The sequence below is a fragment of the Bombus flavifrons genome, chromosome 8, assembly GCF_040668555.2.
Source record: "Bombus flavifrons isolate JBK064 chromosome 8, iyBomFlav1_principal, whole genome shotgun sequence".
Taxonomy (NCBI): Eukaryota; Metazoa; Arthropoda; class Insecta; order Hymenoptera; family Apidae; genus Bombus; species Bombus flavifrons.
Window position 1 is genome coordinate 12982150 of NC_138449.1, and position 19129 is coordinate 13001278.

The following is a 19129-nucleotide window of genomic DNA, read 5'->3' on the forward strand; positions in this document are numbered from 1 at the left end:
GCCCTACTCCACGTATCTGCGTCGTTCTGCTACTATCGTCGCTTTCCAAAAATCGTTGCGTCCTATCGTATTTTGGTATAAGAGTACGGATAAAACTATGGTTTACGAAAGCATCCAACATGGAACAATTCAACGTGCCACTTGGAAAGACATTCATTTTCCACGATAAGGAACTGACGACTCTGGTATCCAAGTGGCAAGATACTTGAGCTACGATTCATCAAATTATTAAAGTTCATAAAATTTTAATGCGCTCGGGAATCTTGAAAGAATATCTGCGATGAAAAACAAAAAAAAAAATAAAGGAAAAAAAGAAAAAAAAGAAAAATAGAAAGAACGAGAAGAGCGAAAGATTCAATTCCATTTCAAGTTTCATCGTAGCGCAACAGGAAGACGGATGATTGGAGTGCGTTGAACAACAACGCTTGTAGATCATAGTTTCCGTGACTTGCTCGTTCCATGAACCGGTAGAAGTCATGAAAGAAGTATCCGACTCGGTCTAACGAAGCGTTATTCTTTTATCCGGTAACGCCGTTCGCTTGTGTTCTTCGCCTTTAATCACTTTTTCGCTCGTACACGCGCTTGAATCCGCGTAACCAGAGAATGTTACGAAATTGAGAGGTACGACGAATACGCATGGAAACGCGCACAGCCACGCACACACTGGAAAAGCTACACCTCGCGCGACGCTAACCACGTCCGTGGCACATTTAAATCTCATAATTCAAATATGCTGCTCCCCTCGACGCCACTCGTGGAACATTTTTCACTACTTTCTCGTTCCTGTATCCCTCTTGTTTCTTTTTCATTTCCTTATTCCTCTCTTTTTACATGCATATGCATATTATCCACTTCATACTTTCTTTTATTTTTTCCCGTATCCTTGTTCTCCCTTTTTGCCCTCGCGACTCCGCGTCAACGTCCAGAGAGATATTGTCAACGCTTTGAAATCATGAGTTCTTCCCTTTCTCGTAAACAGTAGCTGGACGCTCACCGGACAATTCGATCGGTCTTTTTAATCTCGAAAGCAAGCGTAAAAACTCGCTGTCGGAGATACTGGAAAAATCTCTTCTTATTCACTGGCGCGATATAAATCGACGTTCCTGGCCAACCGGCGAAATTTCAACTACCACGATGATGATTCACAGAGAGAAAGATTAATCGAAACTGGCTACAGTTGGAAAACTTTGTTGCATTTATTTCGCAGTAGCGATACGAGTTTGTCAATCCTATACGTTATGATTGTCTATTACAGAAGTGACTATTAAATTACGGATGTTTATTCACTAGCAAAAACATATATTTGAAGTTTAAAGAAAAGAAAGTGCATAAAATATCTAAAGTAAAGTATTCGTTATAATATTGCGTGGTATAATAGATGGAACAAATTTCCCTTTATGAAATACGTACGAATTTAAATAATATATATTTAACCGAATCATAAAAATCTGTATAAATATCCGTAGCGTAACTATTATCATTGCGAGTAATATTAAAAAATTTTTACGTTGACTGATCGGCGCAGCGACGCCGCGGCGACGGTTTAATTCCAACTTTATTATAATCGATCTTCCCGAATAAGAATACGAGAGCTTTATATCGGATTTAAAATTTTTTACTTGAGAGACAGTTAATCAGACTTTTAATTAAATGTTAACGAACAAATTCTTGATCCTATTAAAAAAAATTCCCGGTATCATTAATCACCTTTGTAGTTAACATAATTAAACCGAGCCACATTTTCAAGCCCGGCGAAAGGGGCTTTCTCACTCGACTTTCACGCGGAAAAATATCTTCATAATGATTGCGGTCGTGTGGCGTTCGGATTTTCCTCGGCACTAACATAAATTGAGCCCGAAGAAGAAGCGTAAAAGAGTATGAGAAAAGCGAGAGATAGAAGGGTAGAGTAGGAAACCGTGAGATACACGCCGGCAGAACCGTCGAAATTTGAATATCCCCCGCGATTTTTCCTGTGGATTTTCTCCCGGTCTCGACTCGCCGCGGTGAAAGAGAAAGAAAGATATGGAAAAGGGGGGAGGACAGAGAAAAGAGAAAGAGAGACGGAGAGAGCCGATGGCACGGTTTTTGAGACCTCGCATTTCGAGCTGATGAGAAGAGCGCGTGCACCTCCGGTAGAAACCGCAGAAGCTGCACGCGGAAAAGGCAAGCATAACGGTGGGCGTGCGGCATTGGCGCGCGCGAGCACGCTCAGCTCTTTGTAAAAATTATTCCGGAAGAAAAATGTCTCGCATTTCTGGCGTCCGGTTGCTTGGTTGCGAAACGGCAAGATGTAATTCCTGTACATATATGTACATGCAAACATACGTACATATATACCGGGCGCGGGTATTCTAGTTTGCTCCGTTAATGAAAGAGAATTATGGCGCGCCCAAAGATGCTAATTAAGCTAATTAATTTTATCCTTACCCAATAACTTTGGGATCCTTATAACGAAGGCCAAGCGAGAACACGGACCAGTCATTACGCAATTCATTCGCGATGAATTCTCTGCTCGGCCTGGAATATTTATTGTTCTTTCGATGAGATTCTAAATAGCTTGAAGTTTCATTAAACTCGAGTTACCGTTCTTTAACGAACCCGTTAATCTTTCTGTTTCAGGTGAGTCTGTTTTCTTTCGGTATCATTAAGGCAAGCGTTCAACGTTGCTGAAACGGTAGAGCGAATTTAGACGTTGGCGGCTCGATGATCGGAGATAACCAAGATCGAGTTAAGCAATTTGAATGGTAAGATTTTTCGGAAAGAAACGTTATATGGTTGATGATCATGGCACGAGAATACCAAAGCTAAGCGACGCGAGTCTTTAAGCTGCACACCCTCTCTCGATCCACGATATTTTACACGACGTTTCACATTCTAAAAGGTTCGATACCACTCCGACGATACTCTCTTGTACGTCAAAGTCGTTCTTTGATACGCTGGTAAAGACGTCAGTATCCACGTCGGCGACAACTTTATATCTTTTCCTACGTCGTGTGACACGGCTCGTGCGGCACAACCATAAGGGCTCGGTCAAGTGCACCGAACAGCCATACGTCTACGTGGCTACCGCCACGTAAAAGGGTTAAAGAGCGAAAACTCGACCAACGAGATCCACGTTTCTTGCGATACCACTCTCTCATCCTCTACTTCTCTCTCGACACTGTGTCCACCTCTCAACAAACGAATCTCGCTTCCGTGTTTGCTTCTCTCCTGTGGTCTCATCTTCCTCGGTGGTCCGTCTCTACCGAGGCTCGTTTCGTACACGTAGTATAGCAAGCGTGTTCTCACTTCTCGCGAAGCTCGCCGATTTATCACCCTCCCGAAACTTATTTCTCGGCTCTCAACGTACAGCCATCCCAGGTCCATCCTTTTCCACCCTCTCTGTGCTCTTTCCGCCGCCACTCTCCATTCTTACACTTTTCTACCCTGATAGGCGACGTCTCCCTCTATCTCTGCCGTCTTTCCCGTTCGACGTCTCTGTTCTTCTTCATGCCGAAGCTGTTTCGAGCACCACTTGGAGCAAACCCCCCTGGCGTTTGCGTCGCGCGGCCTGCACTTTCCAGCGGCCCTATTATTTTCATCGCTAACAGACTCATCCGCCCTCTCCATTTCGTGTTATCTCGTTCACGAGGTAGCTTGTTCGAGACCCGACGAGATCGTGACGTCATCTACTCTTTTTCTCTCCTCTATGTAGCATCTAGGCTAACTCGCTTTCTACTCCACCGCGAAAACTAATCTCCAAATGTACTTTTCTAGTTCGTTATCGTTCACGGCTACGTTTCGTTTACACTGTCCTGCCGATCTTCCCCGCGCTTCCGTGTCTTTTTACCTGTGTTTGAGGACTGGTCGTTTTCTGACACCCAGGTCTTTCTGATTCCAGCGAGAATTACAAAACAGCTGGATGTGTTTCTTCTTTCTGGTTATACAAGTATACAGAACTTCGATGTAACGTTGCAGTTTTGTCACAGTTGTGTTAGGAGATTCGGTAGGTTTGTATTTGTAATGACACGGTGTATAGGATCGACAGATTCTCTTCTTAAGGATATAATGTTGCCAAGTTGCGTAACGTCAATTGTATGATTGTTTCGTATCAATGTTGCGTCGTTGGTTCGTGTCGTAGCGAATCGAAGAGAGTCGATGTGGAAGAAGAAAGAAGCAGAAAACAACGCGATTGGAAACACGCGTTATCACCGCGAAGTAACGAAAGGAAACGAATTTGTTCCTCTATTTTCACAAACAAATACAGGCGTATTAGATTACACTTGATCGGACAGCGTAGTTATCATAATCGTAACGTTAAGCGCGAGACATTATAGCAAACCACACATATATACACAGCATGTATAAGACTTCGCATCTTTGAAAGACTCATCTTTGAAAATCTAATTCAGTCTACAGGATTAACTATCCTGCGTGTCATACGTACTATAAAAAGAAAAACCACGAAACATCGTAACTTTTGGTAATTACATTTTTCTAACTCTGCGCCAAGCTTTTCGGCGAGCGACCAAAAGCCCGGCTACCATGACAAAGAAGCAGAACAAATTGGAAGAAACCCCGGAGCATCGAATGTCCGCGTGTTTCCAGCAAAGTCCACGTTAGGGACGAATTACTATCACCGGTGGAAAATCTGGCCAGCGATTCACCGGGACAAAACGACACGCAATCTCGCCCCTCCCTCTCCTCCTCCTCGCCCTTCCACCGTTCTTCTCTGCTCTTTATAACTCTAAACTCTTCCCTGCAGGGTTCGTTTATTACGACCGCTCTAATTAAGCCATACAGCCAATTGCATGGAAACAAACCAACGAGAGGAGATGTCAGGCCTCTCGTAGATTGCATCGTCGTTTTACCTACAACTTGCAGAAAGAAACACAAGCTTGTGTTCTCTTTGTGCGAGAAAACCACTCGCCAGGGAAAAAGTTGACGACGATGGCACACGAATTTATCCGAGGTCGATGGAACATCGCGTAGGTCGTCATTTACAAGGAGGTGCGATAATTAATTATTCGCGTTTCGTGTCCGGTTCGCTCGTATTATATCTACTGCGAACAATTACTTTAATACCTTAATACTTGGAGGATGCAGTTTGTCGACGTTATGAATTCGGTTTAAAGCTAGCGCGAATATTGCACGACAATTTGCGTAAAAGCATGCACGCGGGTCGGTTCACGCGATAATATACGAACGTATATACGTGCATACTATGGTGAGCGTGAGAGTGTAGTCGGATGGCGATGTTCGCTCTGTGTTTTCTAGGGACCCCTCCATTATGTTGAAGCTCTCCTATCCGGACACTAGAATAGCTAGTGCAGCAATTGTATACGTCCGCGTAGAAGACGTCACGGCAGGCGTATTCAGGATTATTAATTACGTCTTAAGCGCGAAAAAGTTTTGTCGCCCTGGCCGAGAAACACACAAAGATACTCTGATCTGCGCACTGGTTCACCCTCGTAAAATACGACGCGACCCATGAATTTTTTCGAGAAGCATCTTGAGGCCAACGCTCGGAAGAATGAACGATGTCGCTCTAAGTGACGCCGGTTCGTCTGATAAATTTCCTCGTTACGAGGCTAATGAAATACGACGCGATAACGAATGAACGACGATGGGTTGCCAGAGTGGGAGGAACTTGGCAAGGTGTGAAAATTCATCCGATAGAATACGTCTGGCTCTATTCCTAGACAATGAAATGCGATTTTGATAGTACGTGTAACAATATTTTTCAAGGATCGCATAGAGTTTCGAGGAAAATATTGACATTGAAAACAGAGTGCGACCATACGCACAGATTTCCTAGGATTTCTAGGCAAATAATTAATTGGTTAGAATTTTGTACGTGCGAAAAGTAACGATAGAAAAGTACGAGGCGACAAATCGTCGAAATATCCGCAAGAATTCTAGAACGAAATAACGAATTCGTAATTATATGTCGATCTAAAATTCGTTGGAAAAGAAGGTGAATTGAACGGTGCAAAGTATGAATCTGACTTACGGTATTTGTAATATGTAATCTAACAGTGGCGTATGGAAGAGGAAATACAGTGAAGAGCCTAGATCGGAATTTTTTGAGGCAGTCAGCGTGGACGAAATCTAAATTTGTATAATTCATATGAATTTCACAGTTCGTATAAATTAATGTCGACTTAATATTTCAATCGAAGTTCCATCATTTCTTAACAATTTCTCTTGTTTATTTGTCTTGGTTCGTTCATCTTGCTTTTCACTGCATATCGTAATATTTAATATTATAAACGGGGATACCTGTTCGAATAAACATGAAAGACAGACCGCCACCGCTTCGTCACCGCTTCGCCACCGCGAATATTGAATAAAATTTTTATTTCTCTGCCCGGCGGACATTTAGTCCCGCTCTTTTTGTCCAAGTGCCGGTATTTAGCGTGTGGTGGCCAGATGGCTGACCGCTGCGAAACCTTCGCGCGCTTCAATTTTAGTGGAAACCGTGGTAGCTCGATGCAATTTAAGGGCCGTAGAAAGTCGAAAGGGAGACACGGCTTTCTTCTCTTATAAACAGAGATGCTCCAACAAATTTCAGAAACCTTGCCACTATACCAGATACTATTTAGTATCTAATACTAATTAAAAAAACACACACAGATTTTGAGTGTTTAATCGAAGAACATTACATATTGTATAATACCACTGCGCTAGATATTGTCGGTTTTTTCAACGTTTCAAATTTATAGAGTTAATCAGCATGGCTTTTCAGCGATCAATTATTAATTCTGCTCCAACGAAAAATGATTTTAGTCTATGCGGACGATTATTATTAAACGAAGTATAATTAAACGAAGTCGCCCCAGCCAACATACCAAACGTACCAGACCCAGACACGTGGATCGTGGAACAATAAAACCGCGTCGCGTGGTTCCCTCGGTCGCTTTGATCCTTCAATTTGTCGTCGTCCGTCTCATCCAAGATTCAATACCGTCTTCCTCTTATCGATCCTCGAAAACTGTCCGAAGAATCGCGTCCGTCCCTTTCGCCAGTCTCTCCCTCCTTCTCTCTCTCCCCCTCTCTCTCTGTCGCCTTATTTGTTCCTTGTACACCGTATCCTGGTGGTTTTCGACGATTCCTGGAACGCAGAGCCGACCGGTAGTCGGCACTCTCTCGTGCTGCGCCGTTGCACTCTCTAAGTCCCGAATCATTTCTAATTCACACGATCGTGTCTTGCTCTTCCGTTCGCCGCTCCGTCCCATTCTCCCGTACGTTCTGCTTCCTTTTCTGGCAAGTGGAGGAAGAGAAATTCGGTTACTGGAAAAAGAAGGGAAAATATCGTACGATTCGACAGCCAGGCATATTGAACAGCGTGCACGCAATATACGTATAGACTGGTTTCTCAGGCGCGTCGAGAGAACAAACTCGAATCGAAGGAGAGAAAGAGAAAAGAATGTGGAAAGTTGGCGGAACGCGGCGAGTTCACGTGTTTGGAAGTCGTTCATATCGATCTGGTTTCCGAGTTGACGCGAGTGCCAAGAAGTCTTCCTTCTGATTATCGGAATGCGCCACTCGATCTGGAAGAAAAGGAACGAAGAGACGCGGCAAGAATCAGGTGCTATTCTTCCTTCGACTCGTTGGAATTAATAAATCTTCTTGCGCGTTGCTTACTAGGCTACGGTTACGCCGAATACGTGTCGACGTTCTGACGAACGGAACATCTGAAACATTCGAACGTGCAATGCGCACACCCGTGGAAATCTGTGTACGTATTCGACCACTTGGACGCATCGAATTCATCAGAGAGTTGATTTATCCGAATACGCGTCCACCGCAACTAAATTTCTTTGCCTCTTTCGTAAGTAGAACGTTTTCGCAGGATGCCTCGACTTATCTATATTTCCCAAGTTACTTCTTCCAACAACAAGAATGTTTTTTACCAGCAGGAATTCCCACTCGATTCCTTCGAACTTCCCTCACCGTTCCGCCATCGTTCCCCGATATCTGACTTTAATATTCTTCCTGAAGATTAGCTCGCGTGGAACCGAGACCGACCATCGCGACCAATGCAATTCCGTGGGACGAAAAAAACGAGCCCTGTGACTTCGTTATAACGGGATCCGTCCTAAAAGAGAGCACAGCGTCCCTTACGATTTCATAACCGTTGCTCTCACCGGTGGCGATTTGCATTTTCCAACGCGAGCTGCGAGCCTTGTTGGCCGTCAGAGAGGAACGAAGAGAGACGTGAAATGAAACGTAGAGAGGGAGAGACAGAAGGCGAGAAAAAGAAGAGAGGAGCGAGAGAAGGTGCGAGCATAGCGGGACGCGGTAGTAGGATGCAGCCGCGTTGGCGGCGTGCATCGACGGTTGAACCGGCTTATCCGCGCGGAAACCGCGGCGTAGCGCCTCTGTGGGGCACACGATGGCCGGGTATGATGTTTGAGCGCATTTGAATATCAGGAAATGAAGCCTCTTGTCCCAGGGGCGTCTCAGCTGCGTGCGAACCGTCCCACCGACGAGAAAGAGAAGAAACGTTAGGTAAAGAATATCGAATCGCGTGGACGAAACGAGATGGAAAAAGGAAGATGAGAGAAGGCGTAAGTACGAAGAGAATGAAACGTGGCCGAGTAAAGAGAGAGAGAGAGAGAGATAGGGTGAGAGGGAGAAGGTAAAGAGAACAAGAAAGACCAATAAGGGACAGGAAGAGGAGGCGTTGAGACAGAGCAAAGGGGTGGAGGAAACCGGTGCCATTTGAATAATACTTTGCATTTAAATGCAAGCGCCGATAAAAGAAACGGTTCTGCCACTCGAAATATCTTATTACGAGCCATGATCTTTTCGCTGGCCAACCATCCAAACGATAGTCAACGTTTCGCTGTTGAAACATCGAACGATCCTCTAGCCAGACCCGAACATAAGCGTGACGTTGTTTGTTTCGCGTTTCCCTTCAGATGACTTTTCGAAACTTCGTTATCGCGCACGGGGATTTTTCGAAGTTTCTCTTTTCGACCGCCTAGTTTTAAATCTTTTCTAGGGCAAAACGTTGTTTCACCGACCGCGGAAGAATTTATGAGACGCGGGGGTTGCATTTTTTAGAATTCACGCCGCGCGAGAATACATTCGGAACGGCATTAAAATGGAAATGTTCTCCGGCGGAACATCTCCATATTCTTCGAGAATTTCTCCCGCGCACCCGTAATAAATGTGGAACAGGTGATCGCCGGGAGTTGCCCGAGATTTTAATGCCGTACCAGCCCGAATGAAAGCGCGAAACCCGGCGCTCTACCGCGAAGCGTTCAAGGGGAGCGTTTTTAATCACGATCTTCTTCGGTGAAGAATCGATTCGATTAAAGCCACTGCCGGCTTCTTTCGAAACTTCGATGGCATGGAAATTTTAAGAGACGCCGAGATTCGTGGAGCAATTTGAGAAAAGGCGGAAGGTCCAGCTTCCGCAGCCAAGAACAGTCCCAACATTTTTACTAAACTTTTTCCACCACTGCGCCTCGTATTCGTAGAAATGGAACGGAAAGCTTCTCTCGAAACCGACAGCCAAGTGGTCGTACTTTCCTCTCGGCTCTTACTTCGATCACCCTCGATGTTAACTCGATTTCTTCATTGAATCGTCTACGATGTCCAATTGTACGCGCGCCGATAATAGTTATTTTAAGACAAAGTTCCATGGTTATACATGGCTGCGCATTTCTTAATTCACCGGCTACAACTGCGCTCTTTTCATTAAGGTTAAACGAATCGATTCGCACGAAACGGAAAACGATCGTCAATCCCTTCCGGTTCGTGTAATAATCGCGTGGAACATTCCCCGATGATCGTGTGAATTCGTTCGTAAAAATAGAAATGTTTGCAAATGGAACTACTAAAAAGCCGATGAAACCCGTGTAAAACCCTTCAAAGCATTGAAACAGACGAACATTGTATGAGAAAGATATAAGTTGATTTTTGTTAATTTTTGGACCTTTATATCGTGTGGTGACTGGAAAAAATGTATTTTAATACGACATAGTTAAAAAAGAGAATAATTTGAGGAATATCGTGTACCCTTTGAGAACTTGTACGGTTATTTTAGGAAAAAATATTCGCTTCAACGATCTATATTCGATTCGGCTAACAAGCGCTGGCACTGACAGATAGCAAAATATGTGTACGTTTCTTGCTGTAGCTTAGCTCGCGTGTCAACCACAAAATCGCAATGCCTTATCGCAGCGGTGCTAGTCGATCCACTAATCTCGCGAACTTTCGCGGAAGTCGTCAATCACGGCAACGAGAATGCTGTGAATTTAATATCTTCTCGTGCAAATCACACGCATACACGGTGAGTCGGCATCGGTCATGTGTATCAATCCGGTTGATAATAAATTCGTGTCTCTTTAATCAATTTTTCGTGTCTACACTTTTGCCTCGTCAAAATATCCACGCCGCAACTTAAAAAAAAAAAAAAAAAAAAAAAAGAAAGAGAAAAGAGAATGGAACAAAAATAACACTAATTCGTTAACTTTCCAAACTTTTTCCCCTTTGCACAAAGCACGTCGGTTTTTCTGGTCTATTAGCACAATTATTTCGTGTCCACTTGGCTTCCTCGAAAAAGTTGGAGGAGTAGAAACGTTTGACCGTAATGGCGAGCTTTAACAGGATTTACTTTCGTTCCCGTTTCGAATCGGATTGCAAGTTTTAATGAAATATCTGCCCACCGTGTCAACTATGCCCCGACCATTAAGTAGTTACTTCGAAAATGCGAAAACCGAGCTTGAAAGCTTCCCTTTTGATCTTCGCTATCTCCACGATCCTTCTATTTACATGATTTCCACGTATCGAATTCATCGACGATGCATTTTTCCCTGGAAATGTCAATCGCGCCTCGTTCGCGAGAACCATCGTTCGAAACCTAAATCAAACGATAGCTTTGTTTCACCCTTGGCCTTTCCGATCTCCGCTGGAATTTCCAGTCGAGAAATCAATGGCGAAAAAGAGCAAGCGATCTTTGATATTCAAATCACTGGCACTGTCCTCGTCAGAAAGGAATATGCAATTTCATGGAATTTCATGAGGATGTCACCCGATCCACGCTCGGACCTGCCTCTTTCCTTGAATCTCCGATCAATTTTCTCGGATGCCAAGCGACTTTTTTCTTTCCACCTATTCTCACGATACACTTTGCTCTCGCATTTTCTTGCTAAATCTCAGCTTCGCGAATGAACGATTCAACTATTGACGAGATCGAGTGAAGACTGAGCGATTCCCTGGTAGCTTGGGATTATCAACCGATATATATCTCGTATCATCCCTCGGAGGATTCCGCGTGCTTTAATATCGATTCATCGGTCATGCGAGCTTTCGATTGAGATTCGAGCAATGACAATCCAACCACCGCTGCGCCTTGCGTATTAGTCTCGTATCCGGATGAGCACGACGATCTCCAGGAATCTCGGATCTATCCTCTCGCCAACCTGGATCCTTTGCCCATTTTCGAAACGCGTATCCCGAACCGTATTCTCATTGTACCTTGACTTCGGATACGAATTAAGATCCGGTAAACCAGCGTCCGATAATCCCAGCCAAAAATGGAAGGTTCGGATCGATAGGACCACCGAATCGAGACATACCTGGATTATTACGTGTATTCATGTTGAAGGGTGGAATCGCTTGTATTTGTACGTTCACGAAGATGGCAGATTTAGAGATCTTTGAAGAAGGTTGGAAGTATTAATCCATTCGATGCTGGGCGTTTTATTGGAAGATAGTTCTCATTAGTTGTGAAATTTGATTTACACCGAAGAATAAAATGAGTGGTATATCCGTAAGTGTTGTTGGTAATTGAGCTGTTGGGAGAAGTTTTATCGATGTTAGTAACTGTTAGTAAATTTCTCGAAATTTTACGAAAATTATAAAATCGTAAGAGGAAAGTCTATGATCCACTTGCGTAACTTGCGTAGTACATTTGTCAGTTTATTAAATGTCGTTGATCGGTAAATGATCGTGGAAGAATGTAGCGTGGATTCAAGCGGATTAAGTAATTTAGGAGGTGAAGAATTTTTGTTGTCTTTCGTAAAAGAATTGTGAGAAGATTGATAGATGCGTCGTGTCTGACTATGAAAATATTCTTCGAGTACGCTAATATTTTTCATATTTAATGGCGAAGTATAGAAGGATTTTGATACGTAAAATTGAAAATTCGCAATTTTTCTTTGATACGCAGCTAGCTTGTTTACGGTATCCCGGGCGCTCAGGCGCGCAAGCCAAAGCAAAAATATAGTTTCAATAACCCAGCCTCCACCTCGGGTAGGGACTCGATAGAATCACGTGCTAAATCAGTCTCTGTGGAACTTAATGTCGAACGCGAGGGTTTAAACGACCATTGGGATTCGAATCAATCCATAAAAAAAATAAAACCTATTCACTCTCTCTTTCTCTTACTCTAAATTCTCCTCCTCTTAGCTCAACAAAGGGATCGGCGACAAACGATTGGCTTTCGTCCGAATACAAAAACACTTCTCCCTATTTTGTTCTTCTCGTGAAACGGTTCTCACCAGCTGGAAAATAGCCGAATTTCCTACAAGACAAAGCAGCGGTATCGCGCGAAGGGCACACGTAACGACACGCTGGTTTCTGCAAACAAGGATCTCGTGATAAGTCGTGTTTGCAGTGTGCTTTGGCACTTACACGAGAATTCTAATCTCCACGGAAGAGCTCTATCGAAGAGAAAACACGATATTATTCGCCAGGAGAACGCTTATTTATTTTACACGCGATTATACGTCTCTATTCGCGATATCTCCTCGGTCAAATCGAATACCAGAGCTATTAAGACGCGAATCACGTGCACCAAGCTAAGCTTATAACTGGCCAAAGTACCCAGACGTTTCGGGATTGAATTTTTACACTCCCGCGATTCCATTCTCCCCGTAATTTCAATGAATCCTTCACCAACGGTTGAAGAAGAAACCTCGTCGTCCCTTTTCGACGCGATAACGTCGTCGAGCCTATCGAGCAGCGACTCTCTATTCAACGCAGCTGTTACACGCTCCTCGGGAAGAAGTAAGACTGACGGGGTAATGATGTATATTCTTCCAGACGCGTACACACGTTTGTATACATGCATAGATATATATGTGTGTGTGTATATATATGTGTGTGCATGTGTGCGGATAGTAGATTCTACCGAGGAAAGAGCATCCATGAGAACCAGATGGTTCTGTCATTGACATCTGCCTGTCTGCAATATCGCTGTCTCTATTTTCGTCTCTCTTACATTCTCGCGATTTTCCCCTTATTGCATAGCTTTATTTAAAAGTGCATCGTAGAGAGTCGACTCGGTAACCTCGTCGAATACACTGAGATAATACTGAATAAATTGAGTAAGGTTAATATCGGAGAAGCTTGAGAGAGTAGTGGAATCGTTGGTTCCAGACGATTCGTCATTCTTTTCAATTTCCGCTAGACAAATTATCGCAAGGGTGGGACCTCGGATGACACGCTACGTTCGAAGCATTGTGCCACGCGTAAAGGGAAATAATATCGATGATTAATTGTCCTCCCTTTGTATCAACTTGTTCCCGTTCATATGTCTGTTTTCACTTGACGCTTCGAAGGGTGCGGACGAAGCTTGCGAATGAGGGTGAGAATCTGCCCGAGAGGGGGTTTCGTTTAGGGAACTCGGCATTCGGATGATTTAAAACGAAGAATATGAAATCAGCTGTGGGGATTAGACGAAGATGTTATATTAGGTTGGCAACTAAATGGTCGCGGATTTTTTCATTACAATCTAATTTTACCATCTAATGACAAAATCCGCGATCATTTAATTGTCAACCCAATAGTTTACCGAATAGAATTTAATGACGACAAGTGCAAGAATGTTCGGTTACGCGTGACAATATGTGAACATTCTATCACGTTACGATATGTTATGTCGCAGAAAATATTAAAATTCATGTTACACGTGAAAATACGTACAAAGAAATCTATCTCTCGTCGTTATTGCTAGGAGCATACGTGAACCTGCGTACATATAAAAATACACGCGTGTAAAATTTGCTTCCGCGTGTGAGAATTTGCACGTGGAAAATTCGCGTATCCAAAATTCACACGTAAAAATCTTGGTTCTGCGCGTGCAGAATTCACGCGTCTATAATGTACCCATATAAATGTAGGCGTGGAAAATGGGTAAAAATATAGAAAACGCTTTGCGCGACGAATCACGTCGTTAAAAGCCACGATACGTCTATACGACGCGATACTTTGACTGTCACGAAGTTCCCGCGTCGTAAGAACAAATGACTGGCGAAATTGTTGCTTTTAATCGAAAGATCTTCAATGCAAATCAACGAGAACGAGCGTAATTTCGTTTTACGATAGCGTCGATGTTGAACGGTATTTCGGTAATAATTAATCACGGCACGCAAATGCAAATCCCTTCGCGAATGGCGCGTTCTCGTGGAGCGCAGCTCATATTGTTATTCCCGTTGATGTGGCCACGGTGAAATTAAATTCGACCGCGAAAACGGCAATCCTTGCCGCATAAAGCTTCGTCCGTCCGATTCTACGCGAAATTACTTTTTAGTTTTTACGAACGAACCCGCCAAGGATCCTATGCCGCGACCGCAATATGGTCGCGTGCATACAAGTATCTGCATAATATTAAAAATGTGATATCAATTCTGACAGTAGAATGATTTAACGTTGTTGCAGCCGATTCTCTCATTATGGACAGTTTCATTCTTAGACGCACGAGTTTGCTGTATCGTTACGTGTTGCTTAGATATTTGCTACTTCGTTTGAAGATGTTAGTTTAGAAACGCAAGCAGCAAAAATACTGCAATATTGCGCGAGAAATTGATATTAATTAAATACCGTTGAATAAATTGTTCTATAAAGAAATACGCTTTCATATTCTGTATGAATATGAAATTGCAAAATATGCAAATGGAGGTATATCTCGTAGCCTTTTTTAAATAGATAGTTCCTTATAAAATCTTGCTGATACTTTCTCGTAGAAAAATGTTCGTTGCTGAGTATCAGGCTATATCTCATCAGACTAAAGAAATATTTTATTAACGAAATGAGAAACTCGACAACGAGGGAATAATTGAATAAATGAAAAGCTAAAGTCGAAGACCGAGTGTTAGAAAATCTAGTCGAAACTATTCGTTCATCACGAGGAACACAAATCGGATCATTATCCGATCAACCTAACTACTCGCATGAAAAATTTCACGGACAATTCCAAGAAAAAGAAAAAAAAAAGAAAAAAACTAATCGCTGCGCACATTCGCTGACGAAACTGGACTGTATCAGCTGCTTCTTCCGCAAACCATTCTATCGCCACTGGAATCACTGTGCCCCGATACGGGGGCGCTTTAAGTTCGACCAACCGAAGGGTAGCGAAGCCAGAAATTGGAACTGGAGCAAGCATATGCCATGCTACGGGTCACGTACACATGTAGAAATCCGTGTGTACATTTCTTAGGGCAATTCAGAGGGCCGTTTCATTTGCGCTCTACGTCTCGGCGCAATATTCCTGCCACGGAAGCCAGATAGAAGGAAAACGTACGCGAAGCTAGATAGCAGTGGGTTTTGTGATAACGCCGATATCGGTAGATTCGATCGGGATTCACCAATGGAATCGTAATGAAAACGGTCCGCGTATTAATTGCTTTTAATGTTGGGATTCGCGTTGTTTCGCGATGTCGACTCCACTCCGACATCGGAACCCCTTAATGCAGTTTCCTGCTGGAAAGAGTGGAAATTGCTTTTAATGTCAATCGGTGATCGATCGCAATTTAATTGTCGAAGAACGGAAACGAGACCTCCCTCGCTTTCGACGTCGATAGAGGTTTCGATACTTCCGGGATATATGACCTATCCACGCAGGCACAATAAAATATTCGAACGTTTGTACACACGTTTAATGTATATATTATACGCGTTATACGAAACCTTTTGGAACCTTATTAATCGTATTACGAGACTCGACTATTATGGTTATGTAAGCTAAGTTTGAAAGCTGATCTGAATATTATTTAATATAGTAACGATATAAATGAAGATTAAGATGTGAAAATGTATATAGAGATTACGGGATGCTTAGCACAAGTATATATTTTTGTAAAAATCACAGAATTATTTGAATCTCGATATTCAGTGGAACCATATTTAACACTTTTATTGGTTCTTCAACTAAAGACAAATGTCACCCTGATTGTTGCAAATGGGGCTACGTACTTTTGACTTGATAATCTTTTGATTTCAGAAACTTGAGCTCAATGATTAGAGACGTTACCATGGAAAATTGTTTTATTTCAACCGAATTACATATTTGGAACAACGTTATAACTGTCGAACTAATAAGCTTATTAAACAGTAGGGAAATAATAGTGTTGTTTGCAAGAATCGAGATGACCTTTACCTTTTTATCGAAAACGCAAATTTTTGGAAAATTTTTTTATCGCAGCTCGTAGTTCCAGGCTGATTAACTTTTGCTTCGTACATTTTCTCGTAGGATTTTTGAAAGTGCCATGAAAATGCTGGATACTCTTAGACTATACACTGTACATTCTGCGTATGTAGTAAACGTATATACATTATATAGATATTTTCACGGAAGAATTCACGTTTGGGAAGAGAATTAGACGCGACGCGACGTAAGAATGTTCGAAAGCTGAAAGAACGACGCTACGATGGAGTTGGCCATGGAAATTTGAGGGCAGTGAACGAGGGCAGGATAAAATTGAGAGAAGCTTGGTCAATGGGCGAAAGTAACGAACCTGGTGGCCACGGTTCGCTCATTTTTCCACCGGAACTGCTGCTTCTCTCTGCGGTCATTATACGCGGTGGCCAAGCAGCGACGTGTACGCGAACCAACTTTTAAATTAATTTTGAGATTCCCCTGCATGGACGGCTGATATCTACCTATTCCTTGGTGGCTAGAATTCCGACCATTAAACGTCCCGTATATACAAAAAAGTTAAATATTTCTCACAAAACAAAATGATACAAAGAACAAAATGTTCGAACAGCTAAGAAAGTAACGTAAAAATCCTGTAGTCTGATAAGAAGATAGAACACGAAGTTTGAAAATCACCGGTCATGATTTTCTCAAGGAATCATTTGGAATATCAAAAATAGCGAAGAAAAGTTAAAGTACGAAAGAAAAAGAAAAAAAAATGATGCAGGATAAGTCGAAGATCGTTCACAAGTATCCGGACAGTTTTATCGACTGGTGGTAACAATGTTTGAATTTTGCTAAAGAGTTGTTCAGAATTCAACGCGACTCCATCAATTAAAAAGCAGAGCAAACGATATTAGAAGTTTTACTCTTTACGATTCGTGTTAAGATTGCTTGTACGACTTTTCTTCGACAAATAAGTTCATGGAAGTTAATTAAACATTCCTCGAGCAATTAAACGCCAATTAAGTTTCAAGACGATGACATTGAAAAAATCACAAAAGTGGAGTCAATCGGTTTGACTTCTGAGAAGCTCGATTAACGATTCATATTCGTTTAGATGAATATAGTGACAAAGTTACCGAATATAGAAAGTATCAGGTACCGTGTATATTCTTATTGTTAAGAAAAGGCAGAAATGCCAGAAAAGGCGATGCCGGCCGATGAGCGCGAACATTTGTCCGAAATGTGGGGAACGTGTGCAGGGACCAACGTGTATTCCCCCATTAGTTGGTATTGACAAAATTTGCATATCCTTAGTTGCCAACCCAATAAAATTCGTATTTTCATGATCTTTGCCAAATGGATGATAAATTGGTTCCTAAACAGATATTCCTCTCGTCTAGCAAATGCTCGACGAGTATACTCGACGTATTACGAATCTTTACGTACCTTTGTACGTCTTTATATATTTTATGTACGCTTTATTGGTTTGGTAACTAAGGAATGCGGATTTCGTCATTAGTTAGTATTGTCAAGTAAGTGTATTCCTTCTTCAATTCGAGTAATGCAGTCTGAAAGACATACGGACGAGCTCCCTCCCTCCTTCCTTTTCGTACTGTAGGATGCGTTTACCGTGTTCCACGAGCAGCCGCCTTGAGATTCGTTTCGTTTCCCGGAATCTTCGCGCGAACGTTGTCATCTACCTCGCAGACCAACCAACGAGCTTATCTGAGCCAACTTTAACTCGTAGCGTACTTCAATTTCGCCAAAGAACTTGCCTTTTGTCGCTGTCCCGTCGTTCATCGTTTCCACTTTATACATTTGAGAACGCCTGCTGTCGAGATACTTTTGAAAATTGTTGAAAACTCATCCAGAGAATCGCACTCTAAGGAATCGAACGAATCGAATGGATTAGACGACACATAGGTGCAATTTCTAAAGCTTCCTACGTCGAATGGCTGAAGGTAAAGTGACGCGTGTGAAGAACAGCAACGGAAGTACGAACGAACGAAAGTACGTTGTAAATTCGTAAGATTTGATTTTGAACGAGAAAGTAGGGGGTGGTAAGGGGCGAGGCTCTTTGGGGCTCGACGAACCGTAATCTGCACGGAAACAACGTAACAGAGCACGGGCCGATCGCGTGAATGCCTCGGATGCGATTCATCATCGGTTGTTCATCCGGCGAGGAAAGCCTCCGATTCTCGTTACTTGCGTCACGTACGTTGAAACGCAATCCTCCCCTTCGTTTCCACTCAGGCCCGGACGTACTTGGCTACGTGTTTGCTGTAAATACACACGACACGAAGGCCAATACTCAGACCCCGTTCCTCTCGAAGCTTTGTGGTCCGCGTTACGCAAAATTATATCGAATCTAAAAACTTATCGGGGTAATTCGTGTTCGTTCAAAAGAGTTCCACGTAAGAGGAGAGCTTTTAAGGACCTCGAAAGGATAAGAGACTTGAATGGGGCCTGGAAGCTTTTTCTGAAAGAATTCCCAGGGAAAAAATTGAGTATCCGCTTCTATGGAATCGACGTGGAATCGGCTTCGGAATTCGATGAAAATGGAAAATGGCGGCTAAAGAAAATACAGCCAGAGAGTTGTCAGTCGCGATGTACGACCATCGATGGAGATACGGCCGTTTCGATCTACTAAGCTTCTGCCCGACGAAGGAGCTGGTATCAAAATTTGATTAAGCGGCTCATAAATCGTAATCGAAGGACGCTTATTCTCGATGAAGGTCGATCCCGCGGAAAATTTCGTTCCCGGAACGG

General features: G+C 42.8%; 1 protein-coding gene across 4 annotated transcripts in view; it reads left to right on the forward strand.

Moving 5' to 3' along the window:
- Window positions 1-19129, forward strand: part of LOC138182388 (lachesin) — a 253553-nt gene that overhangs the window by 117178 nt on the left and 117246 nt on the right. Inside the window, exon 2 of one of the 4 annotated variants that reach the window (XM_069118183.1) lies at window positions 2620-2744. The exons of the other annotated variants lie outside the window; for them this stretch is intronic. The gene's annotated coding sequence lies outside the window, so the exon portion shown is untranslated. The remainder of the gene's footprint in view (window positions 1-2619; window positions 2745-19129) is intronic. 4 annotated transcript variants of the gene reach the window in all.